This window comes from Vombatus ursinus, unplaced genomic scaffold, assembly GCF_900497805.2.
Source record: "Vombatus ursinus unplaced genomic scaffold, bare-nosed wombat genome assembly UNPS02007284.1, whole genome shotgun sequence".
NCBI classification, from domain to species: Eukaryota; Metazoa; Chordata; class Mammalia; order Diprotodontia; family Vombatidae; genus Vombatus; species Vombatus ursinus.
The window spans coordinates 4301318-4316500 of NW_020947062.1; the positions used below are offsets into that span (position 1 = coordinate 4301318).

The following is a 15183-nucleotide window of genomic DNA, read 5'->3' on the forward strand; positions in this document are numbered from 1 at the left end:
AAAAGGAGAAAATTGACTGGGAAAACCTTTGCAAATGTTTCTCTGATAAATGTTTTATCCCAAGATATATAAGGAACTAACTGAAATTCATAAGAATAAGAACTATTACCCAATTGACAAATGGTTAAAGAATATGCATAGACAGTCCTCAAAGAAAGAAGTCCAAATTAACAACAGATATAGATATGTATATGTATGTGTGTATCTATATCAATATCTAGATAGAGAGATATTATCCCAATCACTAAGTATTAGAGAAATACAAATTTAAGGAATTCTGAGTTTTTAATTTCTATCTGTGTAATTTTCAAAAATGAGAAGAAAAGTAAAGTGCCAAATATTGGAGAGGCTATAGGAAAACAGGTACACTAATGCGATATTGGTGGAGCTGTGCATTGTTTCGACCACTGTGAAAGCAATTTCAAACTATAACCAAAAAGTCACAAAACTTCACTAAACTAAACTTTTGACACAGTGACACCACTATTAGGTCTATACAACAAAGACATGAAGAATGAGAATCATATGTACAAAAATATTTATAGCAGCTCTTTTTGTGGTAGCAAAGAACAGGAAACTAAGGTGATGCTCATCAGTTGGGAAATAACTGAGCAGGTCGTATATGAATGTAGTGGAATATTTCATAAGATAAGAAATGATGAAAAGAGAAATTTTAGAGAAATTTGGAAAGAAATTTGTGAACTGATTCAGAAACAAGTAAAGAGAACCAAGATATCAACTCATACAATAGCAACAATAATGTAAAAGGAAAAAAAATAACTTGGAAAGTCTTAAGAAATTTGAATACCAATGCCAAAGCATACTATCCAATTTGATAGAGAGGTGATTAACTCAAGATGCTGAATGAAACATGCCTTTTTATATGAGGAAAGTGAGAATTTATTTTGCTTATCCATATGTTAAAGGGTTTTACTTTTCTGTTGGTGTGAATAGGGTGGGAGGGAGAATAGGGATGGTGTTCAAAAAGAAAAGAAAGAACTGAAATGAGGCAAGAAAGAATCACAAATAAGCCAAATAATTTTGAAAGATACATTTCAAATTTATTACATGTTTAAAAAGAAAAGCAAGATTTACATTATAGAGGTTCACAGTTTCATACATAATCCCATCTTTCTGTTCTGTAACACATACTGAAATGTTCACTTTATTTGGTATTTGTTATGTTCAGAAAAAATGTAACATAAAATACAATTTTAAAGAAGTCAGGAATTGTTGCAAAGGACAGGGCCTGGTCCCAGTCGCTCCATTCAGTACTAAGGCAAGAGAAAGGAAAAAATATTTAATGGACTCAAAAGTCTGGAGGAAAAAATATTGGGAGAACAAATAGCTTAAAATAGAATGAGAAAATATAACCCAAGCCATAGAATCCCTTGAAACTGGGGTCTGTTTTGTTCTTTTTTGTTTTAAGAGAGGAAATAAGGCAGCAAAAAAAGAAATATATTAGAGAAAATGAGCAAAAAAGGAGGAATTTACTTTTTCTCAAAAATGAGGTTTTCAAAAAATAGTTTACAAACATTGAGGAGGTAGGGGAGCAGTTCACAAACTTCACTCATCCAAAATAAGCAAAGTGTGTGTGCACACACACACATATGCATACACAGAGAAAGAGAGAGAGAGAGAGAGAGAGAGAGAGAGAGAGATCAGTGTAAAAAAAACATAAAATTGAAAAGAATGATGGGGACAAAGAAAGGAGAATGGGACTTAAAAGGAAAAGTAAAGTTAAGAAGGGAATAGTTATAAGGAAAATAAACTTCAGCTTCATAGTGTATACCATAAAAGTTGAATTAAAAGAAAAGTTTAAAAAAATGTAAGAACCAATAGATAAAAAGGAGTGAAGGAGGAGTAGGATCAGGTCATTTAACTTATACATTAATAATATTAATTTTATCTTTAATATACTAAAAAGTCTATTTAAAAGCAAGTTTTAAAATTATCTGTAATAGAAAAATGCTAGAGACTCTTCTAAGGCAATCAGGGGTAAAATACAGTTATCCATTGTCACTACTATTATTTGATCGAATTCTAGAAAGCCTGGCTAATACAAAATGAGAATATAAAGAAATTAAAGGATAAGCACAAACATAGAAGAAACAAAATAATTATCATTTTTATGTGCAAATCATATGATGGTTTACTTAGAGAACCTTAGAATTCAGCTAAAATTAATTCAAACAGCTAAGAATTTCTGGAAAGTAAGAAGATATAAACCCACAAAAATTATTTTCCTTTCTCTTTATTACCAAGGAAACCACAAAAGACCAGATTTTTAAAAAAAGAAAGAAATCCCATTTAAAATATATACAGATTTTATAAATGTCTTAGAGTCAAGCTGCCGAGACACATACAAGAATTTTATGAATATAGCTACAACACACTTTTCACAGAAATAAAAACAGAAAAATTATTAGAAAGATATTAAATGTTAATTATTGGATAATGCCAGCATAATAAGAATAACAATACTAACTAAAATAATTTATAAACCCCATACTATAAATTTGGAACTATGTTCAAAGGACTATAAAATTGTACATACCCTTTGACCTAACAATACCACTACTTGGTTTATATCCCAAAGACATTAAAGGAAAAGAATTCACATGTACAAAAATATTTACAGTAACTCTTCTTGTGGTAGCAAAGAATTGGAAACTAAGGGAACGCACATCAATGGAGGAATGACTGAACAAGTTATAACATACGAATGTGATGGAATACTATTGTACTAAAAAGAAATGATGAAGTAAATGGTTTCAGAGAAAAACTTGGAAAGACTTATGTGAACTGATGCAAAGTTAAGTGAGCAGAACAAGGAGAACAATGTACATAGTAACAGCAATATGTAAAGATAGTCAACTGTGAAAGAATTTGTAACTGATCAGTACAGTGATCCACCACAACTCCAAAAGACTCGTGATGAAAAATGCTATTCACCTCCAAAGAGAGAACTGCTAGACTCAGATGGCAGATTGAAGCATTTTTTTTACTTTGTTTTTATTTCTTTCCACCTCCCTCACCGCATAACATGGCTAATTCAGAAATGAGTTTTATATGACTTCAAATGTGTAATTGATATCATATTTCTTGCCTTCTCAATGAGTTAGTGAAAAAGTGAAGTGAGGAAGAGAATTTAGAATAAAAAATAAACAAATAATTAAAAATAATTCCATACCATTGCAATCAAATTCCTAAAGTAACACTATAAAACTAAGGGGGAAAATTACAAAAATCATCTTGAGGAATAAAAAGTCAAGAAACTCAAAAGAAATTAGGGAAAAAATGAGAAAGAAGGGGGGCTTAGCTATGTAAGATCTTTATATTAATAATAAACAATATTTGGTCATACCTAAATAATAGATAAATTGCTAAGGAAAACAAATTGGATACACAAGAATCAGAAGCAAACAAAAATAGAAGTATATTTAATAAACCTGAGGACTACAAATACAGGAGTAAGGACTCACTATACTAAAATAAGATTGGAGTAAAGCAAGGATGTTCATTGTTACCACTATTATTTTATATCATTTTAGAAATGCTAATTATAGGAAGAAAACAGGAAAAAAATGAAGGAACAAATGTAGGTGAAGAAAAAAACAAAATTATTACTATTTTCAGAAAGTACGAAAGTTCAAGTTTTTTAAGTTTACTTAAAAAATCCTAGCAAGCCTACTATAAGTTAACAGGAGTAATTAATAACTTAAGTAAAATATCAGGATACAAAATAAACCCACAGAAATTATCAGTCTATCTATACATTGCTAGCAAAATCTTGTAAAAAATGATAGAAAAAAAATCCATTCAAAATAACTGTAGAAGTATAAAATACCTAGGAGTCCACTTAGCAAAAATATGAAAAGATATAAGCATACAATTACTATACAACTTTGTTTACACTGATATCACCATTTCCTCGAGTTTTCTGCTTCACAGAGTTCTGGAGATTCAGGTCTCAGCCTCTAGAGCAAATCCAGTAGAATAGACATTGGTCCTAAGCTATTATCCTTGAAGTCCCCAGTCCCTTTGGCCCACTGTTTCCCATACAAGGTTTATGACAAGGAATGAAAAAATAAAACAAAGATTTATATACTAAACTGACTTTATTTGAATTGAGTTTTAAAAGGACAGGAATAGTCCTGTTTTTGTCTCATAAAGCAGAAAAAAAAGAAGAAAAGGGTAAAATCAGTGTAAATAAAGCTTAGCAAGATATCTAAGCAAAATTATTCCAAGGGCATTTACAGACAAAAATGGAAGCAGAAAAACAAATAGGAGAAAAATGGAAAATATCTACAAAGATTACTGTAATAAATGCATTTCACTATAAAAGGTAGCAGAATTATCAAAAGGGTATACTTATAGGGGAGCTAGAAATGGCCTTTCATGCAATACATGAATTGAGGTCATTAATAGGAAAAAAAAAGCAAGCTTTAACAAACAGTAGTCAAGAATGATCCACATCTTTACCATTTCAACATTGACTGATAACACAGAGAATACAAATTCAATTTTGTTTTTATTTTATTTTATTTAGCTAGGCAATGGGGTTAAGTGACTTGCCCAGGGTCACACAGCTAGTAAGTGTTATGTGTCTGAGGCCGGATTTGAACTCAGGTCCTCCTGAATCCAGGGCTGGTGCTCTATCCACTGCACCACCTAGCTTCCCCTATTTTGTTTTGTTTTTGTTGATTAATGAAAGCCTATTTGATTAAGTAGAGTAAAACTCTATCCTAAAGGATCTTTTCCAATAAGGCATCTACTGCCTATATGTAAAAAATATTCAGGATTCCTTAAAAGATACAACAGAAATCATCATGTCAAAATATCCCGTGATAAAAAAATAATAATAATAATCAGGGAAGGCATTAAGCAAAGAGATAGATATGTGCCAAAGATATTCACCACTGTGGTGGAGGAGATATAGTGCATAGAATAAATTGGAAATTGATTCTCTGTGGATGTAAAAATTGTCTAGATACTCTGATTCATGAATGACATTTTGCTAGCTTCGTTGTAGAGCTTCATAGAAGATATTTGTAACCATTCAAAATAGTTTGATATGACCATCCACACAGGAAAGACCAAGTGGATCAAAACTTTATTTCTCTGAGTATGACATGAATTTGAATAGTCAACTTATAACAGCTTACATCAGTATACATCTGAGATGAATAGTACAGACAAACAGTGAATGAAGCCCAGAGTTAAACAAGATGACAGTAGGTTGGATTGTCTTTGAAAATTCCTTTAATGACCCTGTTTCCCATGGAAATAAATATTCATATTTTAACATCAACATTCTACTGGTATTGCAGCAAATCATGAAATACAATAATCTCCAAATAACTTAAAAATGAATATCACACAGAGGACAATGGAGTGCTATATGGTGAGTGTAGGCTGCAACACATAGCCAACAAGGAACTTTAAAAAATGGGAATAAAAGATGTCATCCAGGAAATGTGTGATAGGAAGTGAATATGGACTGGCCATGTGACAAGAATGGATGAGAGTTGGACAGCCAGAGTACTTCACTAGTAACCTCACAATATCAGAAGAAAACAAAAATTCCCTAATTATTACAGCTGTCCAGGAGTAGAAGAGGCTACCTCAAGAGGTGCTATAGTTCCTCTTCAAAAAGATCTTCAAGTTCTTTTGTGTATAGGTTGGACTAGATCACTACTGAGGTCTTAGTTTTCAAATTCTGGAATTCTATAGGCAACATCTCCAATAGGTTGGGTGGGCCCCCAGTGGAGGACTAATAGAAGATTATATAGACAAAAATCATAGTGAATGGGAAGGCATGAATGGGTTGTATCATAGAAGAGCACTCCTAAATCAATGAGATCATAGATCCATTTGAGAATTAAGTGTTTTGAAAATATGGTTCTGAAATGTACCAGGGACATGGATGAACTCTAGGCATATTCTTTCTCTAACTTAGGAAATTGATGTTGAGTTAAACCTCATTTAACCTGAAAAAAAAAACAAACAAAAAACAAAGAGAATAACTAATGGCTCATGAGAAATATGTTTATGTGTGCAGTATCACTTTAAATATTATTCCATATTTTAAAATGCATTTTATAATAGAGTGATCAGTGATTCTTGTAGGAAATTTCAATATAATGTTCTATTGTTTTCTCACGTTTTTCAAGAAAATTTCTACATGGTCAATACCTTGTGCTAAGCTGTCTCTATCCACTGTCCTAACCAGTGGAAGGCCCAGGTTTGATTGTTTGGCCCAGGTTTGATTGTTTGGTCCATGATGCCATAACTCAGGCTCCAGTGTGCATCTAGGGTCCAATTACCTGAATGGAAATGAACAGCTTCAAGTAAACTTGTCTTACAAAGCCAAACTTAAAGTCACAGCATATGTCACAATACTTTTTACTAAGAAGATAGTGGTTATAACGTCATCATTCTTTTATAATTAACAAGAAATCTCAGGATTATGCTGCTGTTTTATCATATGTGTTCTGTTATGTTGGCTCATAAAGAGATCTGGCTAGTGGACAGTGTTTTTCTGTTTTTCTTTAAATTGCATACAATATGTGAGTGATGCTAAGTCACCTGAGATCTCGAAACCTCAATTTCCACATATGTAAAATGCCCTCAAAGATTTATATCTCTTCTAAATAGCAGGCAGGTAGGTGTTACAGTAGATAAGGCACTTAGCCTGGAGTCAGAAATACCTGAGTTCAAATCTGGCCTCTGACATTAACTAGCTGTGTGACCATGGGCAAGTCACTTAACTCTGTTTGCCTCACTTTCCTCATCTGTAAAATGAGCTGGAAAGGGAAATGGCAAACCAATCCATTATCTTTGCCAAGAAAACCCCAAATGGGGTCACAAAGAGTCAGATACAACTGAAACAATTTAACACAAATATATAAATATATATATGTGTGTGTGTGTACACACATATACATATACATACATAATAAATGTATTATGTTTGTATATATACATACACATATATGCATGCATACATATATGTACATATATATACATATATATATATATAAATATATATGGCTGTCATATGGGGAAAAATAAGATGAATGTGGTATTGTTCCAAAGAAAAGACATAAGATGAATGGGTAGAAGGAAAAGAGTCCCAGATGGGTCACAGAGGATGTGACCTAATCCCTTCTCTGGAATTTTGTCACTTTACCACTTGGGACCTCTGTTTTCTCATCTATAAAATAAGGGGTTTATACTTAGGAGTTTATATCCTTTCTAATTCTAAAATCCTAAATGACAGAGGAATGTTTCTTCCCAATAGAGGGAAAACCTTCTAAAAGTCAGAGCTGTCTAACAATGGCTAGCTACCTAGGAAGGTAGTGAGTTTCCTGCCACTGTAGGTATTTAAGCAATATTAGGTACAAAGCAGAGGGATTTTCTGATTTTAAAAGATTACATTAGTAGGTTTCTAAGATCCACCTAACCAACTCTAAAATTCTATCATTTCCAGGGCGAGATTCTATGACTTCCTTATCCTGAATTTCACAATTCAGAGCTTCCTGCTGTTGAAGGAGGATCATATCTCCCTGGTGCTCTTCCCTATTCCTTTTCCCATTTGTTTTCCCCAAAGGACAGAAAACTCCTCAGGCAGCGCTCTTCCCTGCCTTTTTCTAACCCTATGTACACTTTGAAAACTCTCAAAAATGCCATTAATTATAATGATAATGACACTTTGTACTTTTATAGGCTCTTTCATCAGAGGATCTCTGAGCACTTAAAAATATCATCTCATTAATCCTCACAACACCACCTGGGAGACAGCTGGCAAGTAAACTTATCCCAGTTTCACAGGGAAAGGAAGTGAGATACGCAGAGATATTTACGGACTTGGTCCAGATTGGACAAAGTCCCTTTGCCTGAAACTCGCTTGGGCAACCTCTTCTAGTTGCTGTTAATGAAGGAAAGGACATTAAAAAAATGAAAGTCCTAAGTATTCTCTGGCTTATTTTAGTATTCTTTACAAACTTGATTCTTCGTGACCCAAATTCGTAGGCTTGGAAGGTGAGTGGAGGGGGAAGGGGGAAGGGGCAGTCCTTTAGTTGGTAATAAAACTATTGGATTTTTTTTTAAATTTTGGTCCATACCTGCAATTTTACTGGTATAGGGAACTCCTAAGGAGGAAATGCCTCCTATTGATGCAGATAGGAAACCACTCTACAGCTTATAGTCTTAGAAAGTTTCCCAGGATACTGTGGCCTTCCCCTAGTTTTCCAATCTTATTATACTCCATACCCTTTCTTACCATTTGCACCTCCATCCCATCCCCCCCACACATACACACACACACATTGTGGGCCATTAACACTGACCTTGCTATTCCCCTCATGAGACAATCTCTCTCACCTCCAGGCATTTTTACTGACTTACCCCCATGCCTAGAATGTTCTCATCTCTACCTACTGGTTTCTCTGGCTTCCTTCAAGTCCCACCTAGAATCCTACATTCTAAAAGAATCCTTTCCTGACCTTCCTTAATTCTAGTACCGTCTCTTTTGATCATCTCCCATATATCCTGTACGTAGTTTGTTTGTACACAGTTGTGTGCAAGTTCTCTCCTCTATCAGACTGAGCTCCTTGAGAGGAGGAACAGTCTGTTGCCTTTCTTTTTATCCCCAGAGCTTAGCACGGCATCTGGTACATAGTAGGCACTTAATAAATATTTATTGACTGACTAACATAGCCAGTGTTTGTCAATAGGCAGGAGTTGAACTCAGGCTTGACTCCAAAACTCAGTTCTCTATTCACTTTAGATGTGTACAAACTGTCATGTTTGACTCTTTGTGGCCCCATTTGGGATTTTCTTGGCAAACATACTGGAGCGATTTGCCACTTCCTTCTCTTCCTTCCTTCTCCTTGCCACTTTATTAATGAGAAAACTGAGGCAAATAGGGTTAAATGACTTGCTCAGGGTCACACAGCTAATGTTTGACATTTGAACTCAGGTCTTTTTGACTCCAGGCCTAGTTCTCTATCCACTGTACCACCTAGTTGCTAATCACTTTAGATAGTATTGTGCAAGTTGGAGTTTATTCCTAAGACATGAGGAAAGAATGTAACTCAAACCTTTAAACCAAAAACTGATATTATTGCTATTATAGTTTTGTAGTTCTACTTTAAAGAGAATTATATAATATTAGTAAAATTATGAAATGTCAGAACTGCAAGAGACATTAGAATCAGTATATTAAGATCAAAATGGGAGCCTTAGAATCATAGAACTATGCAACATCAAGGCTGGAAGGGACCATAGTGACCACCTAGCCCAGTGGTTCTCCAACTTTTCCACAGTAGCAGAGTCCTTCAATTTAAACAAAACTTTGACAGAATCCTTGTAATAAAAGCCACTAAAAATATTAGTTTAATGCCTATTAACAAATAATATAGGGTTCATTTCTTTTTAATTAAAGAGTTTTATGGCTCCTTGCAGCACAGTTTGATAAACACTGATCTATCTCATCCTCATTTACAGAAGAGGGATGCAGGAAACTGAGATATTAAGTGAGATCACACCTAGAATATTAAGTGAGGTCACACAACTAATCAGTAGAAGAGCTGGGAATAGAACACAGGTTCCTTGACTCTCAGGCCCCTTTACTTTCCACTAAATCCCATTTTCCAGAAGGAAGCTGTCAGAAATCTGTTTAAAAACATAAAATGAGCTGGTCAAAAATCACCTCATCTCCAAAGGAAGGTGATTTGTGTTAAATAGAAATAAAAGAATTGGAGATTCATGTGACAACAAGTCTGAGTTGTTGGAGGCAGCAACCTAAGACCCAAACTGGCAAGGATGACAGTCTCTGTTTTGGGTAGAAACAGGCTTCTTTGACTCTAAGAATGTATTCAAGATATATAATGGATACCTGTCTGATATAATTAATTATATTTTTCCTAAATTTAACATTGCCTGAAGGGAAAAATCATTTTGCTTGGTAAAATCCCTCATGCCACACAAAGTCTGTGAAAGAGCCAGATTTAATTGCTGTGATAAAAACCACAAGAAAGACCAGGTTTGCATTAAATCTATAACCACATCTACTGAAGAATAGCTTTAATCACCTTTGAAATGGTGACCACAAGATAATTAAAGGGAAAGTGTGCTCATTGGTAATTATCCAGGAATATCAAATCTCCGTTTATCATGGAGTCCAATTTAAAATATCTTGGCAAGAGATTCATTCCTTACCCCCCACGCCTCCCCAATCCCCTCCCTTTTAAGCTTAGGACTCCATGTTCCATGGATCTTTGTGTCATTTAACAGTCCACTAATGGGTTTCCATTTAGAAGGGGCTGTGGCCTCCTTCCACTGCCCGGTATTATTCTCATGAACTCATCAGATAAAAGACAACAGAAACAAGTCAGAGCATTTGCTCTCCACTGACAAGTTTGTTTCTCCATAAACCTAAGACTAACCATGAACTTTAAGGTTCCCACACTTTCCCTGAGTCTCCTACCTCAGGGAGGGAAAAATAAAAGATGAAGAAAAAAGAACAGAAGAGAAAAGGGGGAAAAAAAACCGTATGTGACTGAGGAAATGTAAAAGGGGGAGGGAAGCCCTTAAACCAAGTGTGTAAATCACTGTAGACTTGTGATTTATGTTAACTTTAACTGGGCTTATTGTGGCTCCCCAGATCTGGGCTCACCTTCAGGCAGAAATGGAAACCTGTGGGGTTACATTCTTTAAAGACCTCAGAAGCTTTGTTCCAGACGATTACTCTCAGGCCTCTGTCTCCTCTCTTTTCCTAGCCCCTCCCCTTCCCTCCATCCACTCTCTCTTTCCCTTCTTTCCCTCTCCTCTTCCACCTTCTCCCTTTCCCTTCCTCATTGATCCTCCTCTCCCCTGTCTTCCTCTCCTCTCCTTTCCTCTTTCCTACTCCCACCCACTCCCCTCCTTATCCACTGGGTTCTGGAACTAATATTGGATTTTTCAGAAGGCCTGGATTCAAACCCCATCTATGATACATATTTATTTTGTTACCCTGGACAACTCATTTCCTTTCTCCTAGTCTAATTTTCTTTCTCTGTCAAATGAGCTGGGTGGACTAAATGATCTCTAAAGTAATTTCCAGAATTGAATGTCTGTGCCTTTATGAAGTCATAGAACTGGCAGTCATCCTCCACACCCTGTCCCTTCTCCCAGCATCAGTAATTGGAGCTAGCAGTTCAAATGTGCTCACAAGTCACTGCCTGCTTTGGCTGCTAACCCTTTATGGGGAATGAAAAGCCCAGTGCACTCTCCTCCATGCCCTGAGGTAGCCTGTTGCACTGGAGTTAGGCAGCTTCAGTGCCTATCTGCTTTGTGTCACCACATCTCCTTTAGTAAAAAAGAAAAAGAGTGCCTGGAAGATGCTCCCTTCTCACTTCTGGCTCTCAGAAACCCTGGTTTCCTTCCATATTCAGCTCCAGAACAGCCTTCTATATGAATCTCCTCATGGTCCCCCAAACTACCAGAGTATTCTCCCCCAAAATGTCTGTTTACAGTGCTTGTATTTTAAGGATTTAATAATAGTAATAGACAGTAAGAATTTAATACAGATGTTTCAGTCAATAGAATTTAAATAAATAGAAAGATAGAAAGGCAGACAGACAAGCAGACAGACAGATAGATAGATAGATAGATAGATAGACTTATCTTTCCATTTATAATATAAGCTCCTTGAGGGTTTGTATTTTTCTTTTCATTTCACTACTTTTTGGCATAATACCTTGTATATAGAAAGCATATAGTCAGTGTTTGCCAATCAATTGATTGTCAGTTTAACCAAAGCAGAGAGTAATGGAACTATCATCTTTTGATGCAGACACCATAGATTTATTCACATAGCATAAGGTGACATAAGTTTTTTAGGTTTTTTTGAGCAGCCACATCACAATATTGACTCCTAGTCTGTTCCAAATAGTCTTCTGTCAAGCATGTGTCCTCTATCCTATATTCATGGAAGTAGTTAAAGAAAAACTTAAATATAAGATTTTACATTTGTGCCTAATACATTTCATCTTATTAGATTTGGCCCACCATTCTAATGTAGAGATCTTTTTAAACCTTGAGCCATTCCTCCAAAGCATTAGCTATTCTTCATAGTTCTGTGCCATCCATAAATCTGATCTCTATCCAAGTAAATAATGAAAATGTTAAACAGAAGAAGGCCAAGTTCTGAGCCCTGGAGCACACCACAAAGACCTCTCTACAAGTAGACATTGATACATTTAACAACACTTTGAATAGTATCCTTTAGCCTGCTACCAGTTCAACTATCATTTAGTTTTTGTTTCTCTATTTAATCTCCAAGGAAATCATTGAGTCAGTCTCAACTTGGAGGGAGGACTCTGTTGGAGTGCCCTTGGAATCTGTGCTATTCAACATTTTTAAGAGTGATTTGGATAAAATTATTGAAGATAGGTGGTACAGTGGATAGAGTGCCAGGCCTGGAATAAGGAAGAGTTATCTTCCTTGGTTCAAATGTGGCCTCAAATATTAACTAGCTGTGCAACCCTGGGCAAGTCACTTAACCCTGTTTACCTCAGTTTCCTTATCTGTAAAATAAGCTGGAGAAGGAACAGCAAGTCACTCCAGTATCTTTGCCAAGAAAATCCCAAATGGGGTTATGAAGAGTTGGACATCAACAACAAATTGAAGAAATGCTTGTAAAGTTTTCAGACAACATAAAGCAGGGAGGGATAATACAAGAGTATGTTGGAACTATTTCCAACTGACTACCCAGAGCCCATCCTTAAATGTTCAATGTGAGCATCTAAACCTTGGAAATCAGAAACCTTCCAAAGTTACAAATCTCAGCTTGATTTATTGTTTTGTTGATTGTCTAGACTAGGGGGTCTGCAAACTACTACCTGAGAGATAAATATGTCCTGCTACCTATTTTTGTACAGGGCAGGCAAGCTCAGAATGGTTTTTATGTTTTTTTTAAATACAATAATTTTTTTAAATACAATAAAATATTTTTTAAATACAATAAAACTTTATTTTAAGGTGTAAAAGTCACTCAGCTCATGGCCATAATACAGATTAAACATAAAAGCATGTCATTACTTTTTCCCTAAGAGATGGTTTTTAAATATTTAACCACACCCCTGGATAGTATAAATGGTATATCACAGAATTAGGTTAGAACAATGAGCCAAATTTAGAAAGATGAAATTTAAGAGGAATAAATATAAAGTTCCAGATGTGTTTTTGAAGAGTTTCACAGGTACAGGATGGAGAAGGTGTGGCTAGACAACTGTTTCTGTGAAAAAAGATCTAAGTGTTTCTGTAGATGGCTACAAGTAATCAATGTAATACTATAAGTAATCACTCTGAATAACCAATGTGATATGGTAGCCCCAAAAAGCTGATGCTCTCCTAGATTGCATCAAGAGTCATCAGGTTCACAACAGGGTAGATACGAGTTTCCTTTAACTCGACTGGTCAGACCCCATCAGGAGTGCTGTGTTCAATTTTAGACACCCCATGTTAATGACATAGACAGGTTGGACTGAAAGGATATGTTATTCAAGGACTGGTTGAAGGAATTTTGCTGGCACATGGTAGCAGTCAATATTTGAAGGGCTGTCATATTGAAAAAGAAACATACTTTTACTACGTGTGGTTTCCCCAAAGTCAGAACCAGGAGCAATACGTTTAATTTTGCCTTAAGAGGCATATTTAGGTTTGACGGGAAAAAAAAAATGAAATCTTCCTTTCAATTAGGGACATCCCAAAGTAGAATAGGCTGCCTGGGGAGGTAATAGGTATATTCTCTGTTGAGGTTTTCAAGCACAGGTTGGATGACCATTCATCAGTGGTAGCTTATTAGCAGATACTTGGTTTGATACAACTGTACTATCTACCCTTTGATATCTTTTCCAACTTGTCTTTTGGGTCAGCGATTTCAAGAAATGTTTGTTGTTATTGCTTGTTTCATTTTGTTTGTTTGTTTTTTTATCTTGCTGAAATAGTGATACATGATAGCCATACCATTCCCTTGATCAACTAGTCTAATAACCCTATGATAAAAAGAAACACAGTTAACTTAGTATGACATCATAGACATCACAGAACATATGCCATAAAATAAGAGGACTGACCTAGATGACTTTGAACAGCCCTTCAAGCTCTGAATCTATGATCCTATAACCCCTTGTTCCAATTATTAAAAATCCTACACTAGGAATCCTCTCTAATGAAGATTTCCAAGCTCAAGTTAATAAACATTGCCTTGTCAAAAGCAATGTTGCCTCCAATAAAATTTCCATCCCATTGAAGAATTGGATTTTCCCTTGGAGTTCTCTGTAATAAACTACAATTGTTCTATGTGTTAAAATATGTATTTCAGCCCTCAATAGGATCATAGACTCAGGACTAAAAAAGAATCTTAGAAGTCTAGTTTAACCCCTCCCTCATTTTATACGTGAAGAATCTAAGGACCACAAAGGTCAAGGATTTGACCAAGGTCCAACAGGTTGTAAGTATCTGAGGCGGGATATGAATCTAGGTTTTCTGACTCCAAATCCAGCATCTTCCTACCACATGGTAATATTTGGGTTTTTATGAAAGTATTACTTTAGTTTTGTTCATCTTCTTTTATTGTCATCTTCATCTATGAGTCAAGAAGTCGAGATTGTAGTCCCAGCCCTGTCCCTAACTGGCTATGTGACCATGGACAAGTCATTTTAACTTTGCTAAATACCAGGTTCCTTATTTGAAACATCAGAGTAATGGGATTTGCATTACCTACTTACCTCACAGGGATCCTGTGAACAAAATGCTTTGTAAACTTTCACCCACTCGAGAAATGGTAGTTATCATTATTACTATGTCTGCATGCAACCCCATGAGACCAAAAAATCCTGGAAAAGTAAGATAGAAAACTGTCCCAAGCTGTGAACAGCAAAATGTCTCCTTTCTCTCTGAGCCCCAGGATTCATAGACATCGGCAATCAAGTGTCACAAGTGCTGACAGTATGTCTTATGATCTTTGGTGGTTGATCTAAAAAAAAATTCAAGACATGCACACATGTGAAAACCAGAAAGTGAGCCTGCTGATATATCCTCAGCATTAGATATAAATGACATTTCAAAATCTGCTATAAATATGTGGTTTTGCTAGAGTAAATCAGGTTGGGAGAATATGTGCAGAAACCT

At 35.5% G+C, this 15183-nt stretch overlaps 2 long non-coding RNA genes across 2 annotated transcripts in view; both read right to left on the reverse strand.

Moving 5' to 3' along the window:
- LOC114033645 overlaps positions 1 to 15183 on the reverse strand; it is a 155361-nt gene that overhangs the window by 95479 nt on the left and 44699 nt on the right. The window lies entirely within an intron of this gene.
- LOC114033646 lies at positions 1111 to 14817 on the reverse strand. The gene is made up of 3 exons (XR_003568004.1): positions 14781 to 14817; positions 6199 to 6329; positions 1111 to 1274 (listed from the first exon to the last, which is right to left on the reverse strand). It is a non-coding gene; the product is annotated as an uncharacterized LOC114033646 (long non-coding RNA).